The 21353-nt window shown below is 35.0% G+C and overlaps 1 pseudogene; it reads right to left on the reverse strand.

The window, feature by feature from the left end:
• Positions 1–760: 760 nt before the first annotated feature.
• Positions 761–19728, reverse strand: LOC149212957 (polygalacturonate 4-alpha-galacturonosyltransferase-like; annotated as a pseudogene).
• Positions 19729–21353: the final 1625 nt, after the last annotated feature.

Below are 21353 nucleotides of genomic sequence, written 5' to 3' on the forward strand. Positions count from 1 at the left end.
GCCTATAATCCAACGGGAGAAGAAAAATTGAGGATAAAAATAAGTCTACGTCACTTGAAGAAACCGAAGTCTATGACTAAGCTGAATCTCAATCTAAAGCTATCTATTTGTAGCAGGATCTGAATATCTATGGTAAAGAGTCAAAGGTTTGCTATAGTAGCCAAAGATCAGTAATAGAAGGCAGAGAGTCTATAATTGGAAGTCATTGTATTATAATAAGAGACTAAACCTACAATAAGGACAAAAATTCAGAAGCTGCTTCTGACTTTGACTAGGCAGAGACTCAACTATTGACCTTGACTTAAATAGGAGGGCTGACTTGAAGGGACTCTTTGGTCTTGTGTTGGATATCTCATTTTGAATAAATTCAATAAGAGGAGGATTGTTGGGTTTTCCCCTATTGAGAGGTTTTACCCTGCCTTGAAAGCCTAAATCTTTGTGTCTCATACTTCTTTGTGTTCTTGGAAGAACAATTTGTGTAATTACTTGATGAAAGAGAAATATTAACTAACAAAGAAAAGAATACTTATATAGGAGTTTACTTCCAACTATGAAGGAATACAATGAGGACATAAAATTTGTAAATCTTAAACTTGGCTAGGCCACTGCACCTCCAAAAACCTGACTCATTAAGCCATAAACCATAAATCTTCTGTGGAACTCCAAAAACGAGTGAATTAGAATGAATTATCAACCAGAATCAAGAGCCTTTACACTTTACATTTGACAATCTATTGCAGTATGAATATTGAGGTCCCAACTATTCATTTATATTGCACTGTTGTAAGAAAGGATGATCATATTTTATATATTTTGTCTAGTAAGGCCTGCACTTCATCATTGCCAACTCTATCCAAGGTTTCATGTTCCCATTGTAATGAACAATTGCTACATTGTCAATCTCTCAACAATCCACACTAGGATTATATCCTAAACCCAGCACATACCAAGACTTGTCCAAAGGATGGGTCAAGCCATAAAACGTTCAATCCAGGGGGTAGTGTTCCAAGCTTCCACAACACTCTATCCTGATTCTGACATACAATAAAAGTAAAACTTAGAAATCGAACAGAGAAAAACCCATTAAGTTTTCTAGCTAATTACTTTAGGTTTACTTCAAATACTTTAAATTAAGCATCACAGGAATTAACATAAATAAACCACACTACACACTTACCGTGTTCTGCCACTTGTGATATATTCCAGTTATATCGTGTTTCTCCCATTCTTTGAGATCAAATACATTCATCCCATATGCCCAACCACAAGCATTAGGATCAAAGTGCCTGGCTATGTGCGGATTGGAAAAATTGAGGTATTTTTCAAACTGGTGAAAGCTTTCTACACAAGTTTCCATTGAACCGTTAGCCTTTCCATGAAGATCTACTGATCACAAGGGCATCAAATCTTTTTGCACCACAATATCATCATCCAAGAAAAGGATCTTGTCCATTTTGGGATAAACTTGTGGAAGATAGAAAAAAAGATGATTTAGCATGGATAAATATTTTGGATTTATATATTTCAAATGGAGGAAAGAGCTGAGAGTGTAGTAAAGTGATCTACCTTGAAATAATAGTCTTTCATAGCTGCGGATTCAAGTTGGCGAAGCACAGGGAAATAGGAGGAATTGAGCCATTTAAAATCATCTACATTTTCTACATGTATCGCAGCCTTCCTTGGGGGATTCAGTAAAAACCACATTTTCATGGCCCCAAAATTTAACTTATCTATGATGGGATGAAATACATGTTTCTCAGATTCCTGCAAACACATGTAAATCACCTACAATGAGATCCAAATATTAAATGTAAAATGCAGCAAAACTGTTGGAATTCCAAACTTTAGAGTAATTTAAATTAATAACACTTCACCTTAGCATTCATGACAGTTGAATTCACAACCACAGATGTAGCCAATACATTCTCAGAAAATAATGCATAGTGATAAAGAGTTGGATCCTCCAACATGTCCTTTTTAGGAAATTATCACTTTTCAAGAGGAAGAAAGTAATAATCTATGGTCAATCACATGGATAGATAGTGCAAACCCTTGGGAACATAATTTCATTTTACCCCCCTCAGGATTTTCCTCACCTTCTTCATTGAAGATCACACCATCTTGTTGAGAATGTAACTATTCTGAGCCATCTCAAAAAGTTTTTTGCCTCTGTTTGATGTACACCGTTAGAAATAGAGAATCACCCCTGCCAATGTCTATTTTCACTTCTTGCTTAATATAACCCTACTCAACTGCATAAATCATCATGACATAGGTTTCCTTACATGTTCAATAGAGAAAATAACCAAAATCTTCACCAATCCTACCTCAGAGTTAGTAATATTCCTTTGGTTTACTATAGAGGGCTTTTCTAATACCCATGAGAAAGATAGGTCATTCCGTCCAACAATATTTAAGTTTAAAGTTCCTGAGTCCTCTGTGATAGTTGTTATGACATTAATCACCTACCCAATAAATAAAATTTATTTTCAATTCTCTGCTCAATAGTGGAGAAATCAAATTTAAGATATCCAAATGCAGTAGGTTTCTTATACTTGCCTCCTTTGTGAAGAGAGAGTCAATGCTCTCTATTAAACTCTGCTTTCTCCAGTCATCTGCCTATTCCTGTGAACCCCATAGATAAATAGATAAGAGTGATTTTAAACATATGACAAAGCTCCAGTATCCTCAATAATTCCTCTCTATTTCAATCCACTCACGTTGATTAAATTTCAATTTAGGGACATTATTTATTTTTTCGGATTAAACTAACGTAAGTGCAAGTGCATTGCCCAGATCTTGAAAAAGAACAAAATGGCCATAGAAAAGTAGAATTGGTTTTCAAGATGTGGAAAGAGAATACCAATCTAACAGATCCATCTCTTGAGAAGTTGTGCTTTACTAATTTAAATGATAAAAAATGCATAAAAGGTCAGGTAGAAATACTTGATGGAGATGAATATCTATAAAAATACTGAAACGCTAAAAAGGGGGTTGCTTTGCTAGTATGCATATGCTAAGATCAAGATTTAATTACACATCAATAATATAAAGGTGTGTATAATATCTATCGTTTGTTTTGGCCAATGTGCTCTGAACACTATGGGAACAGTGAGAAAATGATATGTATAGCAGAAAGTAGCTGGTGAACAAGATTGTCGTTGTGAATTAGGTCTAGGTTGGGTGGATTAGAACTGGTTTTAGATTGACTGATGAGAAGTGGATTTAGCTTTATGGATGGAAAGTGGGTCTGGCTTGGATAATGAGTGAAGGGGAAGAATGATTGTTACCCTTCCCACCCAGGTTCAATTCCCATAAGATTCAATTCACATGAGTAAGATGTTGAACTAAACTCTTAACAAATATATTTTTATAATACCCATCCAACCTATGCAGAATCCAGTGCACACTTAGTACCATCCTACTCAGAATGAGGAGTGCCTAGCAAATTCACCGAGTAGTTTCCCAGCAAATTTACCAGTCATATGCATTTCCTTTGCTAAAAAATGGAAAGAGCATGTTTATTTCTTGCTATTGGGATGAATGGGTTCATTATCTTTGGCAAGGGAAATTACCCTAGGGGCAGTTGGTAAAACCTTTTCTCTTGCATGAGAGAGGTACAAACTTTGAATCTTTCTCCTAGTAGGTATTGTACCGTGTTATTGCAGAGATGGATTTCACAACTTCACATAGATCAAATGAAAGGAAACCTATAAACAAAACTCACAAAATGTCAGGAAAAATGCTAGAGGTGCTAAACTTTTGACAATAAGCGAGGAAAGTAAGTTTGATAACATATGCACCTTCAGATCCTACGAAAAAGCTAAAAGGAAAATCAAATTCCGAAGTAGGTCCATGGGGTTTTGGTTGAATGGTTAACTGGAGGTGGTGAAGGAAAATCAGATTTCGAAGCAGGTCCATGGGTCTTGGTTCAATGGTTAACTGAGAGTGATGATAATTCCCCGCCAAGGCTCAAATCACATAAATACATTGTTCAATGGGTTCTAGTTGAAAGGGATCTTTCTGAAATAGTATAAAATGATTACACTTCATTGTAATGGTGATCTTACTGGAATGTTGTAAGAAGTCTACACTTCATTGTAATACTACCAGATTAAGAAAGGGCATGCTTGCCAATAAAGATAAATGAAATACTGACCCACCCCAAAAAAAGAGACAGAAGCAACCTCACGAGGGAGGAGGGTAGGAAGAAGCTTACCAGCAAGGGAGGAGGGTAGGAAGAAGCTTATCAGTGAGGGAGGAGGGAAGGAAGAAGCTTACCAGTTGCAGATGTAGATGCAGAGTGACGAAACCTAGCTGCCAAAAAAACCAATGGCATGACCACAAAGATAACATGGAAGCCCACCACAGCTATTCGATGATGAAAACCCCGACCTCCCCATCCTCCATTTCTACCACACTGGTAGCCATACCACCCTCCATTCCACACACCTCCTCTTTTCATAGGCATCTTTAGCTCTCAACCCTAACACCACTTTTCTCCTTCTCCTCCTCCTGAACATATATCGAGCAATGCAACTCTTACACAATCATAATCCTCTACATCAAACCCATATCATGGTTAGAAGAAATATATGAAGTCAACAACAACCAAAAAAACCCTTAGATCTCACACATACTTTAGAGAATTTGATAGGAAAATTTACCAAAGGCATTACGAAATGGATAGATCAACTGATTTCATGCAGTTTTGAGAAAGAAAGTGACATTGACATGGTAAAAACCTAGATGAAAATGGGCATTGGGGCCAGAAGTAGACAAATTTGAGGGTCTCTATCTTTGTTAGCCTTTTTGGTTAAGAAACCAAAATATATAATTAAGGGAAACATGTCATTCTGATTCAGATGCCAACATAGATGTTATTATTAATGGGGATCCTCACCAATCTAGCTGCCAGTTCATACACTACGAAATAGGAAGAGGAAGAATAGGCAGGCAACATTGGGTATATATGACGCCCCTCAACTTACTAATTTAACTGAGCAAGTACCGACTTGGCATGCCTTGCATTGAGGCATGTAAAGGTAAAGGGAATGCTAGGGGGTAATTTTATGCAAAGCAAGGGTGAATTATGCCTCCCTGAATGCACATCATGAGACTGTGTTTAAGATTTGTGATTCTAAAGCTGCGAGAATACTGGAGTGTAAGCACAAGAGAGAAGCTAAACATATTGTGATCTAACATTTAAAAAGGTGACTTGTTGATTGATTTCTCATTTAGAATGAAGAGAAAAAATTTGATGATTAGGGGAGAGAAATGATGAGTGTTCTATTGAGTAAAGGAAATACATCATTTGAGGCCATGGATAGATCTTAATGGCCTAGGATGCCAGTGTTAGTAAAACCTTACCAAAATGCCTTATGGATGGCACATGGATGAGTGTTACACTTACATTATTGATGCACTAACCATAGGGAGTTGGTATAATATTCATGGTTATGGGTGCTTACAAAACTAGGTTTTTATATACCTATGAAGTGAAAGGGAAGTAAGTACCCTTTCTTCAAGATATGCGTAAGGCTGTAACCTTACAACCAGCCGACAAAGAAAATTTTTGTTAAAGAATACATTTTACACATCCTGTGTCCATTAGTATGAACCGGTTTATAAACATATTTTTGGATTAATGTCATAACACTTCTAGAAGTTGTTTTGATTCTCAGAAAACATGTTGTATGTTTTCGTCTGCTTCGAATTTTGCACAAGAAATAGTTGGTCCTTTAACAAGACTCGAGTGTGCCAATATGGACTATAGAAGATCTTATTAGCATTGCAAACCCTCTTCTTAGATCAGTATGTCAATTTTAAATTTAGCAGAAATTGGCAATGAAACATATGATTTTCTAGAAGCTAAAAGACAGACAACACAGGAATCTACAACTTATTACCTCTATTGTTGTCATGTTTAGCTTTCCCCACTAGAATGGTATCAAAGTTAAGGTGAGGGCAAGCCCAAGAAAGGAACAAAGAAATCACAAGAAGTTTTTTGACAACACTGACCTCCTTCCTCTTCAAAGATCAGTTATCGTGAAGCACTGAAACTCCTACTGCAAAATTCTAGGTTGCAGATCCTAGAAAGGAACTTAGATCAAGGCCTCATCAATCAAGCATCTCAAGGATGAAGCTCTCTGTCAAATTGTTGGTCAAATGGCCTTTATATAAGGCCTTTTTTCATGACTACAACTAAGAAGCTTTGGTTTCTTTAGGGTCAAATCTTCTATTATGAAATCGCCCTTGAATTGAATTTGGTTTGGAGATAGTGCCTCACTAGGAATTCCTTCTCTATTGTAAGTTTATATAAAATCATATCTGAAGCTATAAAGTTCCTAGAATCTAAGCTCATATATATAATATTATTCTTAAGCTCATTGACATGCCTTCGGCCTTGTATTAGGGCTTTGTTTGTCTCACAGAGAAGTATAAAAGGCTACAAAAGGTGAAGTATCCTCAGCCCTTGGACATCAATCAAGAGGGTTTGAAAAATAGTGTTCATGGCTTTCCATTGGGTAGATGCTTATTGAAGGTAAAGAATCAACCTTTGTGCATCTCTGAATTCTGGTATCAAAGGAAAGGGGGTTCATGAAAAATAAAGATCATTTCAAGGATCTTAAAATATGAAACACAATGCTCTAAAATCTCATTTAAATAGGTATGACTTTTATTGGTGTCTAAGCTAAATGCATCTTAAGGTTTCTTCTCATATCAACTCATTGAGGCAATCAGGATACACACATGGGTTTAGCCTAGAGCCATCACTTTTTATATGATTTTTACATCTTGGGTTTAAAAAACCTTTATATACTATAATTAGTAATTTCTTGTACCCATGCTCGGTGCATGCTGCACATTATTTTTCATAGCTGCCACATTTTCATTCCATCAGTTAAAGCTAGGATAGAATAAGTCTTAGTCAAAGAAGTCTATTTTATTTGATGGATTCAAACTGAATTTAATTTACTATGGTCTTTCCTTTCCTTTAATTTAATCTGGTTTCAATAACCATCAAATCTTCTAAAGGTATAAATTCGATAATAGAACTGGAGTTAGATAGAGACTTACTGATGCGAGAAATGGATACAATCGAAAGTTCTTTCCCAAGGCTTGGCAGGTCGATAGGCTCCATTTATTTTTTTTCCCTCTTCCACAGACTTATCAATGGCCTTTGCTGTAGCAACCTCAGAGAGGTTTTTGTTGCCTGTGTTAGGGAAAATTTATGATTCCGAAGGGGATGTCCAACAACTGAAGCTTTTTCATCAGTTACTCGAGTCCAGAATTTCTAGAATAGGTCTATCAACCTCTTTCACTACCTTGGAGGAGAAGTCGACAACCTATAGACAAAGAGGGGCATTTTTTTGGTGACAGTGGAAAGGAAAAGCCCTGTTTGAACCTTATGTGGGTCTGGGGTTCCTTAGCGAAATCAAGAAGCTACACAAGTTCCAGTTAGGTGTCCCGTTCCCTGCACAAAACGCCAACAATCCCCTACCTCTATCAAACTGGAAGGGAAAAATAGGATACTCATAGCAAAACGTTGGTCTCCATTGTTGAAACCTCGTCCAAAATTCAAAAATTCATGGTTTGAACAAAATTGCTGAAACCTTCTCCAGAATTAAAAAATCCAGGGTGTGAACAAAATTGCATCGCCCATTGTTCTTCTTCCATTCTTGAAAGCTCCTCGAGGGTGCTCCTTGAGGGTTTGAACAAAACTGGCATCGCCCACCTCAAAATTTTATTTGGTGACTAGTACGCGGGAGACAAACTGTCTTAAATAAAGTTATTAAATTACCATGGTATATTTTAACAAGCTCTTATGCATATATATATATATATATATATATATATATATATATATATATATATATATATATATATATCTATATATATCTTCTAATGCCTCTCAATGTCTTCCATGGGGAATTTTGATTATGATAAATTTAATAAATAAAATGAAATTTTAAGATGAATTCATGTAGTAGTGATTCAATGGAATGGAATCATTTTTAAATGCTTTGGAAACTTTTTTTCACGATGTTTTCAGATATATTTTTTTCTAGACAGTTTCACCTTTTCCAAAGGGGGAAGAGGCGATAGTCTCTTGTAGTAGTGATTCAATAAAATGGAATCATTCTTAAATTTTTGGAAACCTTTTCCATGATGTTTTTAGAAATTTACCCTTTTTCTAAAAAGTTTCACCACTTTCAAAGGGGCAAGAGGCAACAATCTCTTGTTGCTATTTCACAAAAGGTGTCATGTCACTCCTTGTCAAAGGGACTAGTGTGACACACTTTAAAATGTCACATTTTGCCATGGTTTGAGTTGAGATTTTAAGCTAGTGAGGTGGAAGGGTCTCTAAGCTTGTTTAGGTGTACAGTTAAAAATGAAAATTTCACTGTCATTCTCATCTTCAAATAAAAGCTCATGGAAGAGCTCAATCTTCTCTTTTTATCAATTTGATAAATAGTTTACATATGGAAGAGGGTATATCTTAGCTACAAACATGGGCTATAAAGTATGGGGTGGCATGGGACAACAATAAAAAGGTCTGTTGACAAATGTAGATCCTCCCAATCTCGCCCCCAAGAATAGGCCTCGGTGCAAAATGGCTACATTAATCTTTAAAGGAAATTTAGGATGAATATTGTGTTCGCAAGTTGAAGTTTCATGAACAAGAGATGGGAAAGGATATTTTTTGGACGTTTAAGAAGAATTTAAAGAAATATATGTAAGCTTAGAAACCCCAAGGAGAAACCCAAGATAAACATATGAGCTCTAACCCTCATCCTGAGTCATCCAATGCTACTTCTTCACAAAACGTCTATTATTGGTGTTGGTGGATAAAGAAAAAAAGGAAAGGAATGCTAATGATAGGGAAGGGAGAGTGAAGATGAGATAGATGAGATAGATGTTTTCCCTAGACAACGCCATTTCCCCTATCCCCCAAAGTCTATTTCCCCTTCTTAATGAAAGGCATATTACATTAAATATATAAATAATTATAAGCCATGCATTTTGACGCCCTTGTACATTCTTTTTGATTAATGAAAAATGTTCGACTTACAAAAAAAAAAATTAACACACTACACTCACACACAATGCAATAAGAAAGCCCCCATCGATGTTATGCACTACTTTAAATGGGTTTAATAGCCTTGGATGGCTCTAACAATCATAGTTGAATGTATATGATGTTAACTCATTTAACCAACAAAACATGCCTTCGACAATGGTAACTAGACTTACACTCCATTTACTGCATTAAACAATCAAGCGAGGCTTTAATAATTGTAACCAAACATACAAGTCATTGAACAAGCTAACCAACCTAACACAACTTTAATAGTGATAACCAAAATGTACATGTTACTAATCAATTGACCATTGTTTCATGCCTCTAACATGTGCAATTAAACATAAGTGTTGTTGATGGGTTTGACCTATCTAACATATCTCCCACAATTGTAGTCAAACATGCATGTTGATTTGGTTAACCTCCTAGATAATGTTAATAAAAAATACATGTTAATATCCAACCTATCATGTCACTAATAGTGACAATGGAATGTGCATGTTAATGGCTAAGCTAATTGACCGTATATGTTGTTCATTGAGATGATTAACACATAGCTCACTAAGCTGACCAACTTGACAAACCATTGGTTTTGTCATTGAACTAACATGCCTTTAATAGACACAACTAAATGTACATGATGTTACACCAGTAAACCATCATGACACGACCTTAACAATAGTAACTAAGTGTGAAAGTTTTGGATTGGGAAAACCAAACTAATATACCAATGATAATCATAATTGACCATACATGTTTGTTGTGATCAACCCTTCAAGTTTTCCCTTGCTTCTATACAAAATTATGCATTCCATGCAACTCTCAAAGTAACTTTGATACATATACAAATTAAGTTTGTATTTACATGTTCGATTTGTGTTAAAGTGTTTCCTCTTTGAAGGTCACAGGATTAGATCCAATGGAAATTAAGGTATGTACACATCCATATATTAAATAGTTAAAGCATTGAATGGAGGGCATCCCTTGTCTCACAAACAAGGGGGTCTCATATGTCAACTTGGTAGCTACCTGCATTATAAATTAATATTAAATAATACTCTTATTTTTTAAATTAATATGAATGCTTCTAATATTTAATATATTCTTAAGGAGATTACCCCTTGATTCATTAGTGAAGTATTTAAATGTATATATTCATTTAAATGTATCTAATTAAATTTAACTGTACCTATTGTTACATATTTATAGATATTTATGTGATATCTTGCTTCATATTGCTTCAGTGCAGTACATGCAGTTAAATATTTCTTCAGTGTAGTATATGCACAAATATGTCATGGTTCATGATTTCGCTTTCTTTTCTTTTGGTTTTGGTTAAGTACATTATTATTGCATGGCAGGTATGGGAAATAATAAATGCAGTGCAAGATTATCAGTTTATCTAGGACTGACTATGTGTTGATATACAGTTAGTTTACACTACTACATAAAGGAGGGTTTTAAGACAATATTTGAGACAATTTTTGGGTAAATTGTCTTAACTTAAGACAAAAAAAATTGTGTATTGTCTTAAATATTGTCTTTAAGCGGGTGTCTCAAAAATTATTATCTTAAAGATTATTGTCTTAAAAAATAGTGTCTTAAATATTATTGCCTTAAAAAATATTGTCTTAAAGTATATTGTTTTAAAGATTATTTTCTTAAAAAATATTGTCTCTATAAAGAGAGTATATAACACAACCATTATTGTCTCTTAGGAGACAATTTCATTTTTGTCTCACTGGAGACAATTTCATTTTTGTCTCTCTAAAGACAACACTTGGATTAGAGACAATATGTCTTTAATACTAGCTATTGTCTCTCTAGAGACGATAAAAAATTTATTTAAAGATCACTTTTGTCTCTTTAGAGACAATATAAAACAATGAATCCAAAAATATCTCACCATTGAAATAAATCGATATAAAAAACATTTAATTAAAAATGAACTACAAAATCATTGATTAATTAATGTTACCTCCTAAAGGAGACGCTCTTCCATTGAGCTAGCACACTTTAAAAAATTATGTGAAGAGTTATGCCAATCCTTAAAATTACATTTATAGTCATTGATTTTAAATTAAAGAAAAAAGATAAAAGATAAAAATTAAAAACTACGAACAAACCCAAACACCAAACCAAGTGAAGAGTTATGGAAATCCTTAAAATTACATTTATAGTCATTGATTTTAAAATAAAGAAAAAAGATAAAAATTAAAAAATACGAACAAACCCAAACAGCTTGTGGAAGCTCTAAAATTTGTGACCAAGGCACTGGTGTCTTTGCACACCCTTTTTCTTATGCACAGGGATCTCAGGTGGGATAACATGATGAAGAACATTGAATCAGATGAGTGGTTTATAATATATTTTGAGGATGCCATTGGTGCACCTCAGATTTACCTTCATAATCTTAGTGGCTTGAACCATGCTCCTGTGATGTCTAGGGGTGTTCATGGGGTTAAAGTTGATGTGTGGAGTACTGGACACCTTATCAGGACAAGTGGGTTGAATGTGTCTAAGCTGTTGAGGAATTTATAGAATAGATGCTTGGAACAAGACCCAGATCAGAGGCCTTCTACTGCAGATTGCTATCATCACCTTCTTCAGTTGTAGTCTTCCCTGCCTAATTACTGAGATTAGACATTGCCAACCATGGTCAATTCTCAGTCCTATGTATCCCATTATTACTATTCATAGAATCTAGAATCACATGATTATTGAATGTTGTATTATCAGAAAATTTGATATATCTAATGAAGAACTTGTTTCAGATTGTACACAAGGAAGACACCTCTTCCTAGAATGCCATTAGTTCACAATGGCGATCTCATGTAAACAAGCTGCAATGTTCATAACATTAAGCTGTGTATCATAGCCTTGACACTCGATTCTAATGGAAATAAGCATATTTCCATGTTGTTCCCTGATAGGAAGATTTTTAAAAATGGGTGTTCTGATTTGTAGCTTTAATATAATTCGATTTTTAATTCGATGAACTGTATGCTTATTCTGTTAAAATAGAAACGATGTGTTTCACAGTTTGGTGTATGCCACACTAGAGAAATTGAAACAACAGATCTCTCCCTTCTTTTCATTCAAATAAATTATATATAAAGAAAGCTTTATTTTTTTATGGTTTATGGTGAAGGGAAGATGATACTTAATTCTCAGTGTATCAAACAGTATTGAATGTTAAAGATCCTGTAGTGAAATGAAAATCATGAAGAAGGGAAGATGATATTTAATGCTCAGTGTATCAAACAGTAATGAATGTTAAAGACCTTGTAGTGAAAGGCAAAGCACAAAAAATACTTGAGGACTCAATTGTCCATAGTACCCAAGTGCAATTTACCCATGTAGAAGGCCCCACACGGTTGGACATCATATAATAACTAAAAAAAAAAATAACCTGAATGACTTGAATACAAACGTCCCATGTAAGACTAGTGATAGAACAACCTAGAGTACACCAGGACATTTCCAATTCATTTAGAGACCAATTTCTGCAGTCTCATGAAAGAAACTTTTTTTTTGCAATTGGCCCTCATTTCTAACATTCAACATAATTGGAGATGAATAGCCAAAAGAGAGCAGCTCAATGCACCCTTTAAAAATTTCACTTTTCTTTCCATTTTTCTCCATTATATCATATAGACATGTTATGCTCAATTGAAAAAATGATTCATCACCACCGCCACAGCAAAATCTCAGTGTTTCAATCCACTCCAAACTTATTTCATCAACTACATAGATTTACACACACATGCATCTTATGATAAAAGAGAAAAAGGTTCTGCTAGGTACTGGAAACTTTAGATTCATTCTTAGAGAGAAAAAGTAGAAGGAAAAAATAAAATCCAGTGCTACAACATCGCTATATAAGTGGGGAATGGGAAAACAAAATTGATACAATGAATTTGGTTCTTCCTCAATTGAATGAAACTATGAAATTACAAATATTTAATGTAGGAATACTCTGATTCTCATCCAGAATCCAAATTAAACTCTATCCACTAATTTCTCCAATAAAGCTTTCCAGCAACTAATAAAAGGACGAATGTAAGAATAAGACAATTGTCAACAACCATATAGGTAAGGTAGGTCTACCCTTCCCTAAGGGCAAGTGCTAAATAGAATTGCGAGCTTTTTCCATTAAGTCAAACAACCTTGTTAGATCCTTTGGGGGCAGTGACTAGGCCGACAGTACCCCAGGTGACTAGGCCACTATGACCTTATCATAGATGTGCAGACTGTAATTGAGACCATAAGGGATTTAGGAGTGCAACATACTACATTGAGAAAGCCTCAGGTCACCAGGTCATTATGAACCTAATTGTAAATAGGTAGACTGTAACTAATCAAGAATTGTTGCACAAAATATTACATTTGTTGAACCTCGACCTTTACCAACTCACGCCCAAACAATAAATGGATATGGCAAAAAAACTGAAATAACTAATTTGAAGATGTTCTAGTTTCAATTTTTCCTTGAAATAATTTGCCCGACACTATTGGAAAAACAATATATGTAAACCAATCAAAATGTCCATATCCAAAAGACTGAAAGAATATGAAGATGAAGTGTGGGTTTACTGAAAAACCACTCTTTTCCTCAAACCCGCTCTTAAGGGTTGTAACAAATCATTCTCAAGCAGCCCACAGATAAGCAAAAATTCAATCAATCCATAGATGCACCAATAAATAAAAAAAAATAATACATAGAGAAAGGAATGGGAAAAATGTTTTAAAAAAAGATAAGAAAAAAACAAATGTAAAAATAAATAAATAAAATAAAATAACCCCAAAAACCAGTTTTCAAAGTGCATGAGAACTAACCCTCTCTAGCTCATCTTGGATTTCCTGCAGCTTTTCAATGGAGATAACAAGCTCACCATCTATGTGCTCTTCCTCTTCCCCTTTTGATCTCTTGGACTTGTCCATCCTGCCCAGTCCTTCTGACCCAAAAGTCCTAAAAATCCAATAGAGTCGAAGGTGCAGGTAAAGTGGCAGAGAGGGAATGGTTGTAGCATTCATTATTACCTCCAAAAACGTTGCACGCTCCATCTTGCCATCCTCAATGAAGAAAACTTCCAAAGCTTAAAATTTAGATCCTATCACTCATTATTACGTCCAGAAATGTTGCATGCTCCATCCTGCCATCCTCAGTGAAGAAAACTTCAAATGAAATATTATCAATAAAATACCAAACAAGTTGTTGATTATTTTTTACTTCCACCTACAAAAGAGTGTTTGCCAGTCGAGGAGACATGTTTTGAAATAGTACCAGGCTAGCAGGCTACAATGGTGGCACCTAATTTACCAAGAACGAAACTTAGGAAAAGGACTCAAAATAGATGTGCATCTATGTCCTATTAAACTAGCAATATTTACAGTAAATAGAACTAATATCTCAACTATTTTCACATTTTATGAACTGCACCTGTAGAGATCCAGCAACTGTAAGACCAAAAGAGTTATTCTAAAGCTTCAAGCTATAAAAAATTTTACCATCACACCATATAAATTTCCCATTTATCTGAAGGCCTTGACATACTGATGATTTAAGTAAAACAGGCAATGGACGCTTGCACAAAGAATTAACCAAATATCACAAGTTGCTTTAATCAGGTTGACACTTATCATAGTAAAAACAATTCACATCTAACAAAAATAAAGCCAATTTTTTCCATTTGTTATTTACAAAATGAAATGGAATTGACTATCTAATACCCACCGAGAGCCTGCTACTCACTAATCTCTAGGGACAGGTGCACTGCCTAAACCTATCAAATAACCAAGAAGATCTAGGACAGGAGGTGGAGTTGCTGCTATGGGTACTGATTTTGATTGAACGTTTGGACCTTTGGCAGGTGAAACATTGATTTCTATCTCAGTGGCTGATATTTCTTCATATGGAAGGTAACAATTTACTTGCAAGTTTGGAGGTAACAAGGTACAAGGTACATATGGAAAGACATATGGGAGGTAACCTATACATGCATAAAAAGTGCTTAGAAGAATATATGTGTGCCCTAACTTCTCAGCAACATCAAGGAAAGACTTAATTTCAAAAATAAATTCTTTAATGATCTCTGTACCTATTACTTACCACTTCAGATAGAAGTGTTGAGCGTGACAACTGCCAAAAAAAATATTATTATAAGACATATTGGAAGAAAACTCCTTGAACTAAACATAAAATATAATACTTATACTAGAAAAACCTATACAAATGCAAACATCTCAAACAATGACAAATGAACTTAAGCCTTTTCATTGAAATAACTTACCACTTCTCTGGTATCCATTTTAGAGTCCAAACTAAATCCCCAAACTTAGAAGACTGGCCATTCTTGAACTTCTTTCCTTCTCATTATCCAGCTCAAAATGGTGAGCCCCATGCTTGTGATCATAGGGCATAATAGAAATGGCATCCAACAATCCACATGATCCCATCAGCTGCAAATCCTTCTATGCTAAGTATTTATTGTAGCTTTTCTGGAGGATATAGAGCTTGTACCATGCAAGCATGATACAAATGACTTTCTAATATCTAAAATATCTTTGTTAACTTTAAATAGTAGATTTTCATCATTTGAGGTTTAGGAATATTCTTGACCATACACAAGGCCATGAATATCTTCTATAGAGTGAAAATCTTCCTACATATCATATGCCATCTGTCATAAGAAATAGTATAAGGCAAAAATATATTAAAAATAAAAATAATTTAGCTCACAGACTCTATAGTAGGTTCATGAAATGTCATTCAACCCAAAGCTTCCTCTGCAATAGGGTATTCTCCAATAATTAATTCCTACAAGATCAAACTATATCAACCTTCCCATCTAGACAAATATAATCCTATATCTAATTCAATAGATAACATTTTAGATTTCTGGCCCCCATTCGATAGAGCTACCTTCTTAAATGTGTGCCAAAAATCTACTCAACATGATATTATAACTATTTACATCATGGGAAATATGGGTAAACTCCCAACCAAAGATAAATGGTTTCTAGAATATGATTTTTCTACACATTTCCCTCATCCCATTTCACAATGGTAGCCAACAATCCAGATGATTCCATCATCTACAAATCCTTCTATGCTAAGTATTTATTGTAGCTTTTCTGGAGGATATAGAGCTTGTACCATGCATAAGCATGATACAAATGACTTTCTAATATCCAAAATATCTTTGTTAACTTTGAATAGCAGATTGTCATCATTTAAGGTTTAGGAATCTTCTTGACCATACACAAGGCCATGAATATATTCTATAGAGTGAAAATCTTCCTACATATCATATGCCATCCATCATAAGAAATAGTATAAGGCAAAAATATATTAAAAATAAAAAATTTAGCTCACATATTCTACAGTAGGTTCATCAAATTTCATTCAACCCAAAGCTTCCTCTGCAATAGGGTATTCTCCAATAATTAATTCCTCAAGATCAAACTATATCAACCTTCCCATCTAGAAAAATATAATCCAATATCTAATTCAATGGATAACATTTTAGATTTCTAGCCCCCATTCGATAATGATACCTTCTTAAAGGTGTGCCAAAAATCTACTCAACATGACATTATAACTATATACATCATGGGCAATATGGATAAACTCCCAACCAAAGATAAATGTGTTGTGCCTTTTTTCCATAAGCATTTATTAGGATACCCTTTTAGTTGAGAGAAGATCCTTTGGATAGTGGGATAGAATCTTTAGTTCTTGTGAGGGCATCCAAAAATCACCCTTGGACAATTGATTGCTAGCATCTTTACAACAGTTTTTTCTCATTGACTTGATACTTGCCTCAGGGGAGTTTTCCTTGACGGTATTTTTCCCAACACTTTGCCTTAAGGTAAAAGTGTGTATACATTGTTGTATGTAATCTTGATCTTCCATATTATCAATACAAGAAGATACAGATCCACCAGTTGAATGTGCAATAAGTGTGAAATCAGTCAGCTCAAACTGTTCACACTTTGTGTTTTCATTGACGTTGGCTGATGTTGCATGTTCTTCATCAAAATTTGTCCATATTTGTCCATACTGTTGTATTTTATTTTTCTACAGTACAACTTTCATCCACACTGCCCCCTGAATGTGATTTCTCCTCATTCATTTCTTCAACCTTATCCTCATTATACATCATACTAGACAATCATCATTCTAGTACAGAACAACCTTTGGATATTATTGGTGAATAATTATAGTTAATGGGTTCTCATGTAACGATTCCCAATACCAATGGAACAACATATAATTTGAATCACTCAAGTAATGAATCTCAATTTAACAACATTATAATATAATTACATTCTACCATAAATACACATCAAGAATGCTTTGCCTTGTAGATTTCAACACCCATGTATTCGATGGATTTATGGGAATGAAGGGAAGGTGGAAAGCCAATGATCTCCTATAGTTATGTATGGCCTTGTCTAGTACCTATGGCCTCTTAGAAAACCAAGATTGAGCTCAAACTCACCCTAGCAAATGAAAATAATGCTCGGGGGAGAGGGAAATGACTCTAGTAAGTAGAAATCCACTCAAGAACGCTTAAGAACACTCTAGGTAAGGAGGGAGAAATTCTAGCTAATTAATTCAGATTTACTTCAAATACTTTAAAGTAAGCATCATAGGAATTAACATAAATAAACCACACTACACACTTACCATGTTCTACGACTTGTGATATATTCCAGTTATATCTTGTTTCTTCCATTCTTTGAGATCAAATACATTCATCCCATATGCCCAACCACAAGCATTAGGATCAAAGTGCCTGGCTATGTGCGGATTGGAAAAATTAAGGTATTTGTCAAACCGACGAAATCTTTCTCCACAAGTTTCCACTGACCACAAGGGCATCAAATCTTTCTACACCACAATATCATCATCCCAGAAAAGGATCTTGTCTAGTTTGGGATAAACTTGTGGAAGATAGAAATAAAGATGATTTAGCATGGATAAATATTTTGGATTTATATATTTCAAATTGGAGGAACTTGCTCAGAGTGTAGTTGAGTAATCTTCCTTGAAATAATATTGTTTCATAGCTACAGATTCAGGTTGGCGAAGCATAGGGAAATAGGAGGAATTGAGCCATTTAAAATCATCAACATTTTCTACATGTATCGCAACTTTCCTTGGGGGATTAAGAAAAAACCACATTTTCATGGCCCTAAAATTTAACTTGTCTGTGACGAGATGAAATACATGTTTATGAGATTCCTACAAACACAAGTAAATCACCTACAATGAGATCCAAATATTAAATGTAAAATGCAGCAAAATGTTGGACTTCAAAACTTTAGAGTATTTTAAATTAATAACACTTCACCTTAGCATTCATGACAGTTGAATTCACAACCACAGATGCAGCCAATACATTGTCAGAAAATAATGCATAGTGATAAAGAGTTGGATCCTCCAACTTGTCCTTTTTAGGAAATTTCACTTTTCAAGGGCAAGCAAGTAATAATCCATGGTCATTCGCATGGACAGACAACATAGGCCCTTAGGAATAGTCTTTGCTTCCAGCTGACTTAAAAATGTAATTTTCTTTTTCAAGGTCCTTACTTGCTCGTCTGCAGACTGAAGCATGGCTCACAACTTCTTTGTTACTATCCCACAGTCGTAAAATTGTTCTCTAGGCTTGGATAGGACATGACCCATAGCCTTGATCTTCTCAGGTGCACTAAAACATTCATATCAATTATCGGCCATGAAAAAGAGAATGAAAAGTAGAAAGATTGACACACAAACTGCAACTTTAAAAGAAACAAAGGATATGAACACCAAATGCAAATGGAAGCCCTTACTACTCTTGATTTAGAAGCAACCAATGCAAAAACTCTTACCTTTGAGGTAGATCAGAATCCGCATTAGCCTCACCCAGTGTACGCTGACATTATTTAATACAAAGCATCAATTCATGGTATAAATCAAGATTATTCCTAGCCAGGGAAATGCTTGAATACACCCTAGCAATGATCAGTTGGTCTCGCATCAATCTAACAATGGAGTCAGAATTCTGGTTCTCACTCGCTCGCCTCCAAATGTTGTATTTTCCCAGGATAGAAAAATCTACCTCCTTGGAATGTTTAATTGCTTCGTTTTCAAGCTCAACTCGTTTTTCTTCATCCTGTTGAATCAACTCTGTTGACCTTTTCTCCCTCCTCTTTTGTCTCAATGGCTGTAAGCATTAAACTACTGTAAATTAAAGCATACTATGCCAAAATATAAGAAATATAAAATATCTCTATTGGAGAAGTAACATTCAAAAAGGATTTTGGAAAATGATATAACAATTCCCTTTTCCATGAGAACAAAATGTAGTGATCTAGTGCAACAAAGAATTTTACCCTCTGCAAAAATTTTGTTGGACTTTCTTCATGCTGTAAATGGTCTGCATTACAACAACCATTGTCCTGGGAGTTTGACTAGACATTACCTTACAGTAGCATACCAACATCATAGATCAGTTAACCAAGGAAAATCATAACTTACCATCAAGAGCATTCTCTTTGACGTCTCGATGTTCACTTCCTGTGTCATCCTCTTGAAACCTCGTAAAAATTTCTTCATCATTGGAAGTTTTCTTTTGCACCTCGTCATTCATTTTACTCCCCTTGAGATTTTCCTTGCCTTCTTCATTGAAGATCACACCATCTTGTTGTGAATGTAACTTTTCTTAGCTGTCTCCAAAAGTCGTTTGCCTCTGCTTGATGTACATCGTTAGAAATAGAGAAGCACCCCTACCAATGTCAGTTTTCACTTCTTGCTTAATACAACCCTATTCAACTACATAGATCATCATCACACAGGTTTCCTTACATGTTCAATAGAGAAAATAATCAAAATCTTCACCAATCGTACCTCAGAATTAGTAATATCCATTTGGTTTACTTCAGAGGACTTTTCTAATACCCATGAGGAAGATAAATCATTCCGTCACACAATATTTAAGTTTAGATTTCTCGAGTCCTCTGTTTTAGCTGTTATGACATCAATCACCTGCCTAGTAAACAAAATTTATTTTCAATTCTTTTCTCAATAGGGGAGAAATCAACTTTAAGATATCCAAATGCAGCAGGTTTCTTATACTTGCCTCCTTTGGGAAGAGAGAGTCAATGCTCTTTGTTAAACTCTGCTTTCTCCAGTCATCTGCCTGTTCCTGTGAACCCCACAGATAAATAGATAAGAGTGATTTTAAACATATGATAGAGCTCCAATATCCTCAATAATTCCTCTTTATTTCAATCCACTCAAGTCGATTAAATTTCAATTTAGGGACACTATTTATTTTCTGGGATTAGACTAATGTAAGTGCAAGTGCATTGTCGAGATCCTGAAAAAGAACAAAATGGTCATAGAAAAATATAATTGGTTTTCAAGATGTGGAAAGAGAATACCATTCTAATAGATCCATCTCCTGATAAGTTGTGCCCTTCTGTTTTAAATGACAAAAAACGCATAAAAGGTCCAGTAGAAAGACTTCATGGAGAAGAAAATCTATAAAAATACTGAAACACTAAAAAGGCAGTTTCTTTGCTATCATGCATATGCTAAGATTGAGATTTCATTACACATCAATAATAAAATGGTGTGTATAATATCTATCGTTTGTTTTGGCCAATGTGCTCTGGAGACTGTGGGAACAGTGTGAAAATGATATGTATAGCAGAAAGTAGCTGGTGAACAAGATTGTCGTTGTAAATTAGGTCTAGGTTGGGTGGATCAAAACTAGTTTTAGCTTGACTGATGAGAAGTGGATTTAGCTTTATGGATGGGAATTGGGTTTGGCTTGGATAATGAGTGGACGAGAAGAATGATTATGACCCTTCCCACCCAGATTCAATTCCCAAAAGATTCAATTCACATGAGTAAGATGTTGAACTGAACTCTTAACAAATATATTTTGACAATACCCATCCAGCTTATGCCGAATCAAGCACACACTTAGTACCATCCTCCTCAGAATGAGGAGTGCCTAGAAAATTTACCAATCATATGCATTTCCCTTTATTAAAAAATGGAAAGAGAATTGTTATTTCCTGCTATCGGGATGATTGGTTTCATTATCTTTTGCAAGCGAAATTACCCTAGGGGCAGTTGGTAAAACCTTTGCTCTTGCATGAGAGAGGTACAAACTTTGAATCTTTCTCCTGGTAGGTATTGTACCATGTTAATGCAGAGATGGAGTTCACAGCTTCACATAGATCAAATGAAAGGAAACCTATAAAG

The sequence above is a fragment of the Pinus tabuliformis genome, chromosome 1_1 (assembly GCF_031772625.1).
Source record: "Pinus tabuliformis cultivar Carrire ecotype Pingquan chromosome 1_1, CPIR1, whole genome shotgun sequence".
NCBI lineage: Eukaryota > Viridiplantae > Streptophyta > Pinopsida > Pinales > Pinaceae > Pinus > Pinus tabuliformis.